At 43.8% G+C, this 17,265-nt stretch overlaps 1 protein-coding gene across 1 annotated transcript in view; it reads right to left on the reverse strand.

Moving 5' to 3' along the window:
* Positions 1-17,265, reverse strand: part of LOC134206871 (uncharacterized) — a 274,559-nt gene that overhangs the window by 191,940 nt on the left and 65,354 nt on the right. Inside the window, exon 2 of the mRNA XM_062682611.1 lies at positions 1,904-1,953. The gene's annotated coding sequence lies outside the window, so the exon portion shown is untranslated. The remainder of the gene's footprint in view (positions 1-1,903; positions 1,954-17,265) is intronic.

Consider the following 17,265-nt stretch of genomic DNA (forward strand, 5'->3'; position numbering starts at 1 on the left):
AGATGTCCCCAAGAAGAATTGAGTTTTTGTAGATCGAATGGATCAGAATTTTACGTCGAAAGGCATTCGTATTCAAAAGATTCTTCCTATGCGTTGGTGAGACGACCGCAAAAATAATTGTTTTTTTTTTGTAGATCGAGTGGATCAGAGTTTTATGTGATAGGAACTTCACATTGAACTGATCCTTCCTCTGCGTTTGTGAGATGCCCACAAGAAAAATGGTGTTTTTGTGGATCTCATGGATCAGAATTCTGCGTGGTGGGACACTGCATTTAAGAGATTCTCTCTAGGAAAGGAAGATTTTTTTTCTGTGAATCAAATGGATCATAGTTCTGCATGGTGGGTCGCTCGCATTCAAGATTTTTTCCTCTGCGTCAGTGGGACGCCCGCAAGAAGAATTGTGTTATTGTGGATCGGATGGATCAGAAATCTGCGTGGTAGGACAGCGCTTTTAAGAGTTTCTTCCTCTGCGTTGACGCTCGCAAGACGAATGTTTTTTTATAGAACAGATGGATCAGAAGTCTGCATAGTGGGCCGCTCGCATTTGAAAGATTCTTTCTCTGTGTCAGTGGGATGCCAGTAAGAAGAATGATGTTATTGTGAATCGTATGAATCGCAATTTTGTGTGGGGTGACGCCCATGATCAAGACTTTCTTCCTCTGCATCATGATGCTGGCAAGAAGAATGATGTTATTGTGGATCGGATGAATCACAATTTTGTTTGGGGTGACACTAGCATTCAAGAGTTTTTTTCCTCAGCGTTGGTGAAACGCCCGTGAGAAGAATGGTGATTATGTAGATCGGATGCATCACAACTGCATTCGAGAGATTCTTCCTCTGAGTCAGTAGTATGCCCGCAAGAAGAATGATGTTACTGTGAAGCGTATGGATCAGAATTCTACGTGCTGGGACACCCGCATTCGAGACTTTTCATCTGCGTTAGTGAGGTTGTATTATTATGGATCGTATGGATCATATTTCTGCGTGGTATGATGCCCGTATTCGGGTTCATTCCTGTACGTTGGTGGGACGCCCACAGAAAGAATGCTGTTATTATGAATAGGATGGATCACATGTCTGCGAGGTGGGACACCCGCATCCAAGAGTTGATTACTCTGCGTTGGTAAAATTCCCGCAAAAATTGGGCTATTGTGCACCGGATGGAATACAATTCTGCTTCGTGAACTTTTACGGGAATATTCGATATTTAAAGGTAAATTTATTCAAAATTTCCACCGGAAAATGATTTGGGCGGCAATTGGCGTAAAACGGTATCATATTTCATACAATATTCTTTCGATTAAAACCAATTACTTTTCAGTAGACGGTTCTCTATTAGTTCTCGTCCGGAAAGTGACATTGTGCTTCATACTGATGTACTGCCAAAATTCCAAGCAAGTCTTGTATATATATACTCTTTTTAATCGGTATGATGAAACTGTCCAGATAAGGGTCAACTGTTATTTTTGCTAGACCGCGGGGTAAATTTCGTAGGGTCCGGTCCGGTTACCGTATAGCTGCGGTACTGTTGATGCATTGAACGCGGGCTGATAGTGAATTACCGAATAAATGGGGTCTTCAGTTAGCCCAGTGGGCAAAAGCGTTGGATTGTTATTGCAGAGTCGAATAATTCTCTTCTCGTACTGCATTAGACAATTGAGTTGAAAAGCAGATGAAATTTCTTGAAGAATTTGGCTCCACGGAACGGGAAGAGGGAGAAAAGTGAACTATGGATGACTGTTGCACAACAATTTAAAATTACACAAAAAACTGTTAAAAAATCACGCAATGTAATTTTGCGATCATCCGGATCGTCTATTTCCCTTCCTCGATTTACATATGTACAATATTGCAACCGTTTAAGAACTATTACTGCAACGCAGTAGCCTGTTCACCGACTTACCGTCAAATTGGTGGATCCCTCACGTCAATGGTTGTCCGGTCACAACAAACCTGCAAAGAATGCGAAACAACGATAGCAATTAGCGCCAGAGGCAGACCACATGGTTTGGCAAACTGTTAGGAAAATAGTGTTTTTTGTTGCTTCTCTTCGACACGTACGAATTAACCGATTAACGAGGTGGTGCATAATTTCAGCTTTAATTTGCCTCATTTGCAACAGCGACGCAATTTACGCTCTATATAACGTATTAGACCTTCCCTAAATTATGCTGATCGAAATTATACGCCATTGTCGATTGCCGGCTAATCGACAGCATTATCCAAACTGTTGGGCACCTTTCGCTAAGACAAACTTGTAGGCGGCAGCATTGCATCGATTACACCTAAAAAAAACTTTGTTTCTCAACTACATAACTAATGCAATACCATTTCACAAAAAATATGACTTTTCTAGTCTTTTTCGACGCAATCGCGCATATTTTGAGCCAACAATTCAGTTCAACTCGATCGACCAGCATTCATCGTAGGCCGTAATCACGGAAATTGGAATTCATGTTTCAAGCACAGCACTCTTCAATGAATGAATAAATGGATGCAATCTGCCAGGCCGCCGAAGCTCCGAAGCTTCGGTTGGAGTCTGGACGGATCACGGCATCAGCGCAAAGAGCTATACACTCCGAGCGGCATCATTGCCGACGACCCGTAGATTGTGTGTTTCGTAACAAATTATCATTTTTCTATCGGCTCCTCTCGATGGCTGTGATCTGTTTCCCAGATGCCGCCGCCATCCAGCCCGACCGATGTTTTTAGTGCGTTGATTGGTTCGAACCGCGATCGATAAAGAACCGACCTGAAATCTGGTTCGGTCACTTATCAACTAGCTGCTACCGCGCTGTCAAACGAAAAACGGAGGAGGCCATGTTGATAATTTTCTTCACATCGATCACATCGTGACATGGCGGGTTGTAACCACGGTGACAGGTAATTTGGACTGGACAGGTGAAAAGTTGGTCCGGAAAACACCACATCGTGGCCAGTTCAAAATTAATGTCAACCATTTGTTTTCATTTCCCCGCGGTACGGTTACGTCGCAATGGTATCACGATGTTTTATGTGGGCTATTCGTAAAAAAAAATGAGGAAGCTGAATTTTCCACGAAACATGATCATATATGATGCAGTCGCACGTTTGTGATATTTTTATTACACGTAACATATAATTGATTTTAGAGCTTTACGGCAATATGTTGATATAGATTGTACGTTGTTTATAATAGATGTAAAAAACCACAGAAAAAAAATATTTTTTTGAATTTCTTTTTTTCCACCTCACTGAACATATCTAGACCAACATTTGAAAAGGGCGTAACAGCCAAAATTTATTCCTTCTGATTCTTCGTGTACATATATAGCTATATGTGTAGACGAGGAATTAGAAGGAATAATTTTTGGCTGTTACGCCCTTTTCAAATGTTGGTCTAGATATATTCATCTCATCGCAAAACAGAGTTATACAGCACTAATCTTGTCGCTTCTTTTTGCTAACATGCGTGCTCTTTCCTAAAAAAATCACAAAAATAAAAAAAACAAATCAAATTCTTTTTCATTGCTTTGTTTTTGATGAGATGGAAATGGGAGCTATGAGATGAAGTGCCGAACCGTTCCCCTATACAAATTGCATGAAACAAAAAAATTGACAAATTTTTCGCACAGTTTTCTCAAATCTTAGTTTTTGTAACTTACACCCCCTTACGTTTAATCCCCGTATCAAAAAATTAAATCTTCTTAAAATTCGAATCAAACATGATTTGTAAACCAAACATTGCTACCTTCCATTTTGAATGTTGTCCAAAGTTGTTGTCATTACCAACTGGAAAACGTAAACCTTTTGCATTCGAATCATGCAAAATTTCATGCTGACTGAGTTCGCCGAAAAACTCATAAATATGCATCCCTGCTAACCCAACGATCTATGATGGATGATGGTCGCTGCAGCAGCATGGCCACTTCATCGCGAATCGAATTTCCCGCTCTCAGCGAGGTTATTGAATCTGCCCAAACTGTACAATCGTTGGAGCTATTACGGCATTCAAACCAACGACCGACCGACCGGTACGGTCTCTGTCTCTAACGCCTGACTATTTACTGTAAGTGGACAAATCGATCCCCGTCTGGCTGAGATGGGAGGTGATGTGGGAAGCCCCGCCACGCTCGCCAGCTAACCTCGGACATGCGAGATGATCGAACGAAAGTGAAATTTTCCTTTCGACGACTCAGCGCTGCCATCCGTCGTCGTCCATCCACAAGTCCAGCAGTAGTCCGTCGTTCCAGCATACTGATATCGACTTGGTACTGGTACTGGAAGGTATCGAGCCGGTCGGTGGTAATGTTTGGCGGGAAGCTCCAGCTGCTGCAGCAGTACTCTTGAAGTTCGTGCCTAGGTTTGGCAATGGGGATGGAAGACGAGAGCGACAAGAGGTCTTTCACTTTTGTTTTCTGTCATTGTGTTGTGCATTAGAAGTGGCCTAATGGTGCCTTGGTAGAGTCATTGTTTTGATTAGGAGAGACTTTGGAGGCAGGGGGTCTCTCGGTAGCTTGGAATTTGAGGTATCGCGCAGCGATTCGACGATCGCCGAAGAAAAGCACTTACCTATAAAGAGATTAAGGCTGTTGACCAATTACTTGAACATTCTGAGAGGTTTTGGATGCATCATAGATTTACGTACAACAATATTATTCAATGGCCTATCACACGGCCAATTGATTCATTTTGTAGTTTTGTATTTGTATTTAAGTAATATTCTAAGAATACAACATTTCGAACAATAGAATGGGAATTTAAAATTTTGAAAAGAAAATCTAAAACTTTTCAATGAAGAAGTTACATTTGTTGTCCGAATTAAATTAGCTGAAACGGAAGACTATTTTTCCATTTATGATGCACGCTAGAGTGATTCAAATTTTGAATTTTTCGTTTCCCAATGCTTTAACGATGATATTTACTGTTTTAATAATCCTCTTAAATTTTCAGTTGATTCAGAAGTAATTGGACTGAGCACGTGCAGTTTGAAGTTTGTATAAAAATTCCTATGAGAACAGTAATTTTTGTGGAAAACTGTTCCGCAACTTTGCTAAAAAAATCTCTAAAAATATATGAGTACATTGGCAACATAGGAAATTCTGCAAGGAAACAGATCGTCTTTGTTACTAAACGAACTGATGCTTGCAAGAAAGGTTATAAAGAAAATGCTGAATCGTGAGAAATTCAATTTAACATGTAAAAGAATAACATCAATGTCAGTAATGAGGATTTCTGTTTTTTTTTCCATAATTTTGCTTTCAAAGCTCAGATTGCTTCACAACAACAATTAAGGAAGTATTATTTTAATTTTATTAAAATAGTGAATGCAACACCTCACTGAAGCAAACGGGTTTTACATAAGTGGCGATTTCCATAGTAATTTCTATAAAAACTTTAAACTGCGCGTGCTCAGTCAAATAACAAGCAAATAAGATAAAAATTTAGAAGGGATATTAAAAGTGCAAATAATATCATTTAAGCATTGGGTAGCGAAAAAGTCGAAATTTGAGTTACTATACGTGACTCTATTCTGCGCTTGAATGGGCGAAGCAGTTGAAAACAGAAAAAAAAAAACACATTAATCCACCTAACGATGATGATGCCTTTCTCGTTCATTTTAAAATGTCGTATGGATAAGGAGGAGGCCCTCCTTTACCGTGCGGTAAGACGCGCGGCTACAAAGCAAGACCATGCTGAAGGTGGCTGGGTTCGATTCCCAGTGCCGGTCTAGACCATTTTCGGATTGGAAATTGTCTCGACTTCCCTGGGCATAAAAGTATCATCGTGTTGGCCTCATTATATACGAATGCAAAAATGGTAACTTGGCTTAGAAACCTCGTAGTTAATAACTGTGGAAGTGCCTAATGAACACTAAGCTGCGAGGCGGCTCTGTCCCAGTGTGGGGATGTAATGCCAATAAGAAGAAGAATAATAATGGATAAGGAGGTGCTCCAAAGGAGGCGGCAGCACTACGAAGAACACCTGATTGGCGATGTGGTAGACGGAGATGGCGGTATGGTGATGGACCTGGGAGAACGCGCGGATGACATAATTTTACCGGCTCCGGATATCCAGGAAAATCAGTGGTGCGAATTATCAATCTCAGTGACTGAAATTTGTTGGATATTGATACCATTGCCTGTTCACACTCACTTCATAGCAGTGAAAACTGAAAATGGTTAGCAGCAACAATCAAAGATAAAGTAAACAAAAGACCTGTCTTCTCATTGCACACGCAGCCCGCACTGACAGTCTATTCAGTTCACTCGCAGCTGTGTGAATGCGACGGCCCTATATAAATGCATGGGTGAATACTATCACTTGAAAGACAATGGCAATGACAATGACAATTTGTGCCGAATGATCATCAGCGTTAGCCCGCTGTTGGCAAACCGAGTTTGCTAAGCTACTCCTGCTTTGTCGTTCTGACTGAAAGGCACCGTCATAGGCAAAGAGGAGCAGAGAAAAATACAAAACAAAAGAATCACACTCAGCAGGCATTGTTGATAAATTGCACCACTGGTCCAGGAGGAGATTGGCCGGCTGAAGAACAACAAAGCCCCTGGGGTTGACCAACTACCCGGAGAGCTATTTAAACACGGTGGTGAGGCACTGGCTAGAGCGCTGCACTGGGTCATTACCAAGATTTGGGAGGAGGAAGTTTTGCCGCAGCAGTGGATGGAAGGTGTCGTGTGTCCCATCTACAAAAAGGGCGATAAGCTGGATTGTAGCAACTACCGCGCAATCACATTTATGAATGCCGCCTACAAAATACTCTCCCAAATTTTATGTCGTCGACTAGCACCAATTGCAAGGGAGTTCGTGGGGCAGTACCAGGCGGGTTTTATGGGCGAACGCTCCACCACGGACCAGGTGTTCGCCATTCGCCAAGTACTGCAGAAGTGCCGCGAATACAACGTGCCCACACATAATCTATTCATCGACTTCAAAGCCGCATATGATACAATCGATCGGGACCAGCTATGGCAGCTAATGCACGAACACGGTTTTCCGGATAAACTGATACGGTTGATCAAGGCGACGATGGATCGAGTGATGTGCGTAGTTCGAGTTTCAGGGGCATTCTCGAGTCCCTTCGAAACGCGCAGAGGGTTACGGTAAGGTGATGGACTTTCGTGTCTGATATTCAACATCGCTTTGAAGGGAGTAATACGAAGGGCAGGGACTGACACGAGTGGTACGATTTTCACGAAGTCCGTCCAGTTATTTGGTTTCGCCGACGACTGATAGCAGAGAAAAAAACTCGACTGGTTAGGAAAAGAGCTTACAGTAGACTGGTTTATTATCTTTTTAAAAACGCAACGCTTACTTTGCTAACATCCCCCCTTAAGCGTAAAGTTATATAACACCTAGCTTCTTCCTGTCTTCGGTATGCTTCGGACCAGATAACGATTTTGTTAGAATGTCCGCCGCTTGAAGTTCAGATGCTACGAAGACCAACTTGATGGTTTTGTCTTCGACTTGCTCCCGTACGTAGTGATGTCTTATGTCGATATGCTTGCTACGTGCCGAGTAGCCAACTTCACGTTCTGCCAGGTTGATGGCACTCTTGTTATCGCAATGGATCACCAAAGCACCGTTCGTCCCGTGAAGCTCACGCAGGAAGCTTCTCCACCACATGGCCTCTTGAGTCGCCGTTGACAGAGCCATGTACTCCGCTTCGGTTGTCGAAAGTGCAACGGTAGATTGCCTCTTCGAATTCCAGCTGACAACGCCACTACTCTCCAGGAACGCATACCCGCTTACGGATCGTCGTATATCGGGATCGTTGCCCCAATCTGCATCGCTGTAGCCATGGAAACTCGTCTCTTTGCCGCTGTCCAATGCGCCGGTCCAGGGTTGCTGCAAAAGCTGCTGACCAGACTTACCGCATGGCTGACGTCCGGCCTGGTACACTGCGCAACGAACTGCAATCCTCCTACAAGTTCTCTGTACGGAATGTTCTTCATATTATCCTTCTCTTCTTCAGTTACAGGGCACATTTCCTTGAAGAGCCGCTAATTCACGTCGAGGGGAGTTTGTGCATCATTGCAGTCGACCATATTAAACTTCGCCAACAACTTGTCAATGTACTGTTCCTGGTCGATTGCCACAACGCCTTCCGATCTGGTCACACGCAATACCAGCACCTGCTTGACCGGTCCCAGATCCTTCATCTTGAATTCCGCACATAGTTGCTGCTTGATCTGGTCTACCAACCTGGTCTGGATCGTCTTGACTCTGTGGACAATTCGACTCCGAAGGTTTGCTGTTTCTAATGGAAGCTGTGATATACTTGCCTCCGACTGAGCGCTCCCAGTCACTGTGCTCAGAAATCTGTTGCAGACGAACATCTTCTTCTTTGGAATGTGACGGGAGCGCGATGCTGTTTCCAGGTGAGTTGCGTCGTCCCGCTTGGCTGCCACAATCCTGTGAAGAAACAAGCATCTGAGGAAGGACACTGTATGTGATGATGATGATGATGATGATACTACCATCTATTGTAGCAAGGCACCTGCCGATAGCACTGGCCATATCTGACAAACGATTTGATCATGATTATATTATTGTTTGTATTTCATCAAACTTGTGTATGAAGGGCCAAAATGGGTGGGGTGGTTCCATAAGCAGAGACACTTATGCGAATCCACGGGATGAATAGAGAATCTCCTTCCAGAAGAAAGTTCGTACATACAATAATATAATCTAGCCCTCGATTCCCAGATTGACCCAATAGATGGGGAGAAGAGCCCGCCTTTTATCCACGAGATGTTAACAATAGGAAGTTGGCGATTCCACTCTTCCTATCCAAATCGCTTCAATCGGGTGCCCTGATGGTTATTTTATGTTATATATGTAATCATGTAGTTAGAATATCATTCGGTAAATATATATAATATAATGGAATTCTCTCACCAAGTTTCAATTTGACCTTTCTTCAATACCAGCTAGTTTTAGTCTTCAGAGATGCAGAACCAACAGTTCGTCAAGCAATGTCCTGGTTTAAATCGGGGAATATGCTTCGTTCTGGTTCAACGATCGCGAAAATAGGCTTCTTGATTTCTGGAAAGATGAAATAAAAAGACGGATGGCAGTATCATACATAATGACATGAGCGTTTTTATTGAAAACAAATAATACATATGAAGTAATGTAACAATGTGAATTCTACAAACATAATGAAAATATAAAACATTCAAACTTCCATGAGCCATAATTGACAGGGTTATCTATTCATGAGAATATCACGATCAGAATTAGAAATTGCTGTTTAACATTGAAATCGTTGTGCTCAAAAATAGGGAGTTTATGCAATGCTTCTGAAGTATATGAAGTATATATATGGTGAAAGCTATCTAGCAATAATGAAATCATTGACAAATCAATCTTCTGTGTCTTTTTCTATTTGTATAGAAGTCAAGTTTTAGAATATTTAAAGTTGAAATTATCGAATTTATAACAGTGCAATTTTGCCGAGGCTGTCTTTCTCATCATAATAATAAACAGTTTGGTTATATCGCTGAATATAGTGGCATAATAAAATATAATATTTTATAACTGACACTCTCGTTGCAATGTAGTATGACTTTTAGAAAAAGTAACATAATGCGATTAGATAGGTTATATCTATAAAGTTAAACCACCGACTAACCGACGTGTCACCCCATGGAAAATATTATCAATTCAGTAGAAAACCGAATTAGCCGCCAACGAAGTTGGATCCCTCTCACAATCTATACGTCAAATATAATCTCGGAAGTGGTGCGCTGTATAGCGCATCACCAAATGAAAACAGCGCGCCACTTCCGAAGTTACCTCGTTAATCGCCCACTTCGGTTCTCTACCCAATTGATAATAATTGAAATTTGCTGCCCACGACGCCATAATGAAAAATCATCTAACACTACTACCACCCCCATAATGGCTCGCGAAGTTTTCGTAGCTCAGCCACAAACCTACGTGTATTAACAATGCAGCGTAGTTGTGTCTTAGCTTATTTGACAGTAGCGATCGCCCGCAAAAGCGAATGACCATTAAAAAGTGTGGGACAATCAGAGAGCGCCAGTGACACGTCGGTTCGTCGGTGGTTAAACTATGGATACTTGTTCAATGAAACAGAATAATAAAATGGTAATATAATATATTCAATAGAAATAATGAAGACGCGGAATTACTCATGCAGACCTACAGACAAATTGGGGCTCAATGCTTTTACTTATTTCGTCAAATCGCCCATTCCGCGTTCCATACATACCAGATCCAGCAAAATTATATATTTCGTTTTCCTGAGGAAGGACACTGTATGTGACCCTAAAATCAGAATACTTGCCTGGTAGTTGGCGCTCCCTCTCGCTGCGCCTAGGATGATCACTGTCTCGAATAAGTTGCGGAGGGAGCGCGGACGGTTGAACTGCCTGTAGCCCTTGCTGGTCGGCCTCTTGTTCTTCCTCTGCTTCCGGTTCCAACTCCGCGTTCGGAATATCGTCATTCTTCAGATCAACTGCAACTGGCTCGTCCTCTTTGTTGCTGATAACATCCACACCGATGTCTTGGCTGTGCTCTTCTTTAACCTCTTGGTTGTGGTAGAATTCCGACAGTACGATGATGTCCCGACTAACGAAAACCGTTCCTGTTGATGGGTTGAAAACTCTGTACCCCTTGGTACAATCCGGATAGCCAACCAAAATGCATGGAATGGACTTCACGTCCCACTTCTTCCTTTTGTCCTTCGGTACATACGCCATCACATTGGAACCAAACACTCGGAGATGAGAGAGGTCTGGCTTCTTACCGGAAAACATTTCCAGCGGTGTTGCTGGACTGCCCTTCGTCGGAGATCGGTTCGCTAGGTACACTGCCGTGGATGCAGCCTCTGCCCAGAAATGTTTATCGAGTCCCGAATCCGCCAACAAACAACGTGCTTTCTCCTCAATCGTCCGGTTCATCCTCTCCGAAGATCCGTTCTGTTGCGGGTTGTTCGGTACCGTCCTCTCGTGCCGTATTCCGCTCTTCTTCAGGAATGTTTGAAACTGCTTACCCAGATACTCCTGTCCATTGTCGGTTCGCAAACATTTGATCTTCTTCCCCGTCTGGTTTTCAACGTAGGCATTGAACTCTTCGAACGCACTGAACGCATCCGCCTTGGATTTGAGGAAATAAGCGTACGTCATCCTGGTAGCATCGTCAATGAACGTGACCCCCAATACTTGCTACCGCCATGTGACGCCTTCTCCATTGGTCCACACAGGTCCGAGTGGATTAGCTCTAGCACTTCCTTCGCTCGAACTCCACTTGACTTGAATGGAAACTTTCGGTGTTTGCCTTCCGCACACGGTACACAACCCTGCATAGTGGTACCACTGATGTCCATACCAGTCACCATCGATGTCAACCGCTTGACGCTGTCGATGTGGAGATGCGCTAGCCGTCGATGCCACAACTCCAAATTGCCACAGGGTTTTGCGACAAACGAATTGTTCTGTGCAGCGAGATTTAACTTGTACAGGCCATCTTTCTCTCGTGCCGTCGCGATAACGTTCCCCTTGGACGCGTGCACCACCTCACAGGCCTTGTCAGTGAACGTAACGCGGTATCCTTTCTTGCAGATTTCGCTCACGGACAGAAGATTGATTGCAAGGTCTGGAACACATAGCACGTTAGATATATCGAGATCGGTGTACGTACCTTCCACTTCGGCTTCAAGCTTCACGCTTCCAACAGCCGCCACAGGAATCTCTGCTGCATTGGCCACGTAGATTGATTCGGATGGCTTCTTGGGAGCCACGAGAGCCGCTTGGGATCTGCACATGTGACGCCCGCTCCAGAGTCCAGGATCCAGTCTTCCGTCTGATGCACCGGCTTGTGCAATGCTAGCAACGCCGCCTGCTTATTACGACCAGAACCTCCGACTGCTTTGGATTTTTGCTGACACTCGGATGCGAAATGCCCTAGCTTCTCGCACTTGAAACAAGGTATGCTGGATTTGTCCTTCTTGCTTACGTTCTTCTTCTTGTTACGTACCAGCAACGCTCCGCTCGAATCACCGGAACCGACATCTTGATCACGGGTCACATCTTGTAGTGTTTTTGATTTGACCACGTCCGCCGTCAGATTGCGTCCTGACGCATCCAGTCCCATAATCATGGGCTCATATCTCCTTGGCAACCCCATCAACAGGATCAGCGAAAGCCACTCGTCGTCCAACTTGAATCCGATTTCTTCGAGCTTGTGGCTAGTGGACATTATCTCGTCCACGTACTCCTCCACAGACGAACAATCTTCAAGCTCCAACCAAGTCAGCTTGCGAAGCAAATTGATCTTCCGAGTTCTTCCGCACTCCTGAAAAGCTGTTTTCAGACTTGACCATGCTTCCTTCGCTGTCTTCGCCTTTTGAACCAAGCTGTAGTTGTAGGGTTCAATGCTGAGGCAAATCGTCGAAAGAGCGCGCTCCGAGAGATCGAAATCCACCTGGGTGCCCTCTGAAGGATCCACGGCCCACCACGTTCCTTCGCGGATCATTGCCATACGCATGGTGAACGCCCACGAAACATAATTGTCCCTTCCTTTCAATTTCGGCACCGAGTGGAGCGACATACCACCGCCCGGAAACCTCGAAACGCCATCTGCTTGTCCGCCTCCTGGTTGAATGTCTTCAGTTCCGCCGATTTGTTTCCCGGAACCACTTCCACCTGCTGCAGCGCCACTACTTCCGTTTCCGGCTGGATTTCCTTTTTCACCGTTTGAACGTCTCACGCCGCCAGCCATCTTCTCTTGATTTTAGAATCTTGAAGTCTTGAGGTGAAAAAATACTTTCGGCTTGTTGATCGGCCGTTACTATGGTTACTTCTGCTAGCGGCCCATAACCTGATAGCAGAGAAAAAACTCGACTGGTTAGGGAAAGAGCTTACAGTAGACTGGTTTATTATCTTTTTAAAAACGCAACGCTTACTTTGCTAACAACGACATTGATATCATGGCACGTAACTTTGAGAGGATGGAGGAAGTCTACAACAGACTGAAAAGCGAAGCTAAACACGTCGAAGACGAAGTACATGATAGGAAGAGGCTCAAGAGAGGTCAATGTAAGCCGCCCACCACGAGTTTCTATCGGTGGTGACGAAATCGAGGTGGTTGAAGAATTCGTGTACTTGGGCTCACTGGTGACCGCCGATAACGATACCAGCAGAGAAATTCGGAGACGCATAGTGGCTGGAAATCGTACGTACTTTGGACTCCGCAAGACGCTCCGATCGAATAGAGTTCGCCGCCGTATCAAACTGACTATCTACAAAACGCTTTTTAAACCGGTAGTTCTCTACGGACACAAGACCTGGACGAGGCTCGTGGAGGACCAACGCGCACTGGGAGTTTTCGAAAGGAAAGTGTTGCGAACCATCTATTGTGGGGTGTGTGGAATTCGCCGATGCCAGCAGGATCCGAAATCTTCTGGAGCCGTCGCTGTGTACGTCCGTCGCGTGCCACCGTCAGTTTTAGGAAGAGGAAGAGTCATGGCTTGCTATGCGCTGATCGACAACCGTCGATGAATCGTGCATAATGCAATCATTGAACGGATGAATGAATCCATGTTAATTCATCTGCTTACATACTAAGGGGTATACCTTCAAATACACGCCGAATGTAATTTACTCGTACCCCACATTCCCCTTCTTCTCCAGAGAAAAAAAAATCAGAACAAAAAGATTGACTATTGAATTACGTAGTAAGATATACCAAATTAAGTTCAGTAATCGCCTCCTCAATATTCAGCAGATTTATTGTCATGTTAAACACCTCATGTTGGCTGAAGTATTTTAAAATGTAAATTGTGTTCAAATAATTCCATAACTATCGATTTTGTGATCTTCACGCCACATTCATCATCCCTTATTTTCAAAATTATGAGACCGACACATACCTAAAAAAAATAGGAATCTGAAAAACTTTCCTGAGTAGGTCCTAAAACAGCTTCACTCACCAACAGCAGACAGCCTTATATCCTGATCGATACCAATTAATCATGGGCATTTTATTTCAAATACAAACGCATAGCTCAATCCCAGACATGACACATAACATTTACTTATCAAATTCATCGTCGTACAAACACTAACGATACCCGTTGTTTTCACTAGCTTGGACAAATCATGAGCCAGATATTGGCAGTGACAAACGCCAAAATCGAGCAATGCAGATACGCGTGCCACAAGTTATAGCTTGAGCAACTAATGATTACTTGAATTGTGTTAATTGTTTATTTTCTATGTTTGTAAAATTTTATTGTAATACGATGAAAATTCCACAAGGGTTACATTTGTTGGTCTGCGGTTTAATCTTATCAACCATCAGCGGTAGCATGTTCACGCACTTGTAACCTTTCATCTGTTCTATTAAATAATCCAGAATGAGCCATACTTCATACAGGATTCAAAACTTGGTATCATGGTGAAGATTCAATCTATTACACCTCTCTCTGAATATCTCGTCTTATCGCAAAAAGTACCTTACTTAGACGAGCTCGGTGGTCTAGTTGCTACCGCTTCTGCCTTATAAGCAGGAGGTCGTGGGTTCAATTCCAGGCTCGTCCCTTTCCTACTTTGTATTTATATCTTAGTTCTTTCTGTGTTTCACGTTATACCAAAACGATTCCTACTGTTATAACCTTCCACACAATCCCAAAACCTCCCGTGGCACCTATAAGAGGTCGTAGAGTTCTCTGCATCTTTTTTAAGTAGGTGTCCAACTAACCATCCTTCCCCTTCCTCAGCATTCGCAAGGACGTGGCCAGGACAGATCTCGACTATTGGAGGGTGCATTGCTTCCATCTAAGAGATAGTGATTAGTCCCAAATCAATATCTGTGGTAACGGATGAAAGTGATGCTACTCTCATACAATAGTCTTGGCTTGTACCACCTACGAATTTGTGCGAATTGCTCAATGCTAATGCAATGCTAATGCTAATGCTTATCGCAAAAAGTACCTTACCTGTATATACAGTTTTGGTATACGTCCATTCTTATTTGTCTTATTTGTATTTGTCTCAAGTGTTTGAGGAACGTACAGTCACACTTAATATTTCTACTGAACGTCACGTCAGATCTCTCCTTCTCAAACCACTTAATTAGGATCCCTTTTTATTCCAGAAATTCTTCCCAGACGTCCTACAGTGTGGTATACAAGTTCCTACTGGATGTCGAATTTGGTTTTTCTTTTTCTCTCTCACAAACTTTCCAATTGTTACCGAATGGTAACATTTACTCAATGCACGACTAGTGTGTGAATGTAGGGAAACTATTGTAAATTAAGCAACCGTCGTTTCAAATCGGAGAGCGATACATCAACGGTGTATCTCTGCACTGTGGGTAGCAGCTGGATTTGGCTACCAAAAGTAAGCTACCACGGCGATGCGGAAATGTTCGCCGTTAACCCACACTGGATAACCCTGGCTACAGGATATTGTGACAAAGTTAAAAGAAGGGAAAACGGCGATATTTCGGTAGAAGACACAGACACAATCAATTTGGAAGTGATTAACCCGAAAATTTTGCAGCAAAAAAGTTTGCAAGTTTCCTAATCTTGCTGGGATAAAATCGGTTGGTACCAACCACAGACATTATTTGGTACGAACGTCGCGCTAAGAAACCAAGAATTGGAAGTCATCGCGAGTGAGTGGAATTTTCCAACCACAATAACGTACCTTATCTCCAACTTGGAAAGCTCCGTCATCTACGCGCCTTTCACAGACGAACGAACGTTCGTCGTCCTTGTGCTAGCCTGCGGGCTGCTGCTGGCTCGGTTTCTAGTCGGTGAAAGTAAGTGCAAATATCTACGCGCCCAACCTCCCTTGGGTTTTTACCCGAAACCCGACTCTTCGTCGTGCGCCACCGTTGTGGGGGTTCTGTTATCAGGTCCAAGCTCCCGCAGGTGAAATTTTGTACAAGCATCTCCGTGTCCAACCTACTACCTAGAGTGCACCGGAATCTACTCGCTCCTGCCCGACACTCTATCGAGCGACGTCGTTACCGGTTCCCGTTTTCCCGCCTTATCAATCTTCCAATTGGTGATTCCTGCCAACTGAGGTGTCCCGACCGCCATCGTATCATCGTCATCATGCTACCTAGTGTGAGCTACTAGCTCCATTACCCAAACCGTGGACCGTTCCGAACCTACGATCTTGCCATACACGACAAGAAAAACCAAGAACGTCTTCGAACTGGCAGTGTCCGTAACCATTAAGTCCATCTTCCTGTCGATTGCCAGCGCAGCCGATGCTTTCGGTCTGTTAAACGATGTCTCCACCGACCAATAGTGAACACGCTCGTTCCCCTTGATAGCGCAATAAATTTATAAGGTAAAGTACCGTGTTTTAGCTAGGATCCCCACCATTCGAAAATTCCTCACGCTCACACGCCCTGGAATCCTGGAGAAAAGAGGCCTTCTGCGTCCACCCCGGAAGCTTCCGTTGATCAGACCAGCAGCTTGGGGTCTAGGCTAGTCCCCTTCCGGGACAACAAGAACTACCGGAGCCATAACGTTTCACAATGAACCAATCTCATTGCAAGAATACTCACAGGCTGTGTTGTGAATGTTTCTACCAAACATCCCGTTTGGTTTCTTTTTTCTCTTCACAATGAGCGTCCCGCTTCAATTCAGATATATTCACAGGCATCCCGCACTGTGTTCCTACCAAACATCCCGTTTGTCAATCTTCTCTTCACAATGAGCGTCCCGTCTCAAAGCAGTCATACTCACAGGCGTCACGCGCTGTGTCCCTACCAAACATCCCGTTTGATTTCATTCTTCTCTTTACAATGAGCATCCCGCCTCAATTCAGACAGGCGTCCCGCACTGTGTCACTCCAGAAAAAAAAAACTCACATTTCGAAAAATACGAAAATACTTTTCCTTTCGAGTGCTGCACCCATCAATTTTTAACTTACCAGTCTGCAGCCAATATTATTTTTCATTGGCATTTTCCTTTTTTAACGAATTGCCAATGAATCCTGGCCAGGATCGCCAAATGTGGAATTCGCCGATGCCAGCAGGATCCGAAATCTTCTGGAGCCGTCGCTGTGTACGTCCGTCGCGTGCCACCGTCAGTTTTAGGAAGAGGAAGAGTCATGGCTTGCTATGCGCTGATCGACAACCGTCGATGAATCGTGCATAATGCAATCATTGAACGGATGAATGAATCCATGTTAATTCATCTGCTTACATACTAAGGGGTATACCTTCAAATACACGCCGAATGTAATTTACTCGTACCCACAGGGTGCAGATGGCGGA

Source organism: Armigeres subalbatus, chromosome 1, assembly GCF_024139115.2.
Source record: "Armigeres subalbatus isolate Guangzhou_Male chromosome 1, GZ_Asu_2, whole genome shotgun sequence".
NCBI classification, from domain to species: Eukaryota; Metazoa; Arthropoda; class Insecta; order Diptera; family Culicidae; genus Armigeres; species Armigeres subalbatus.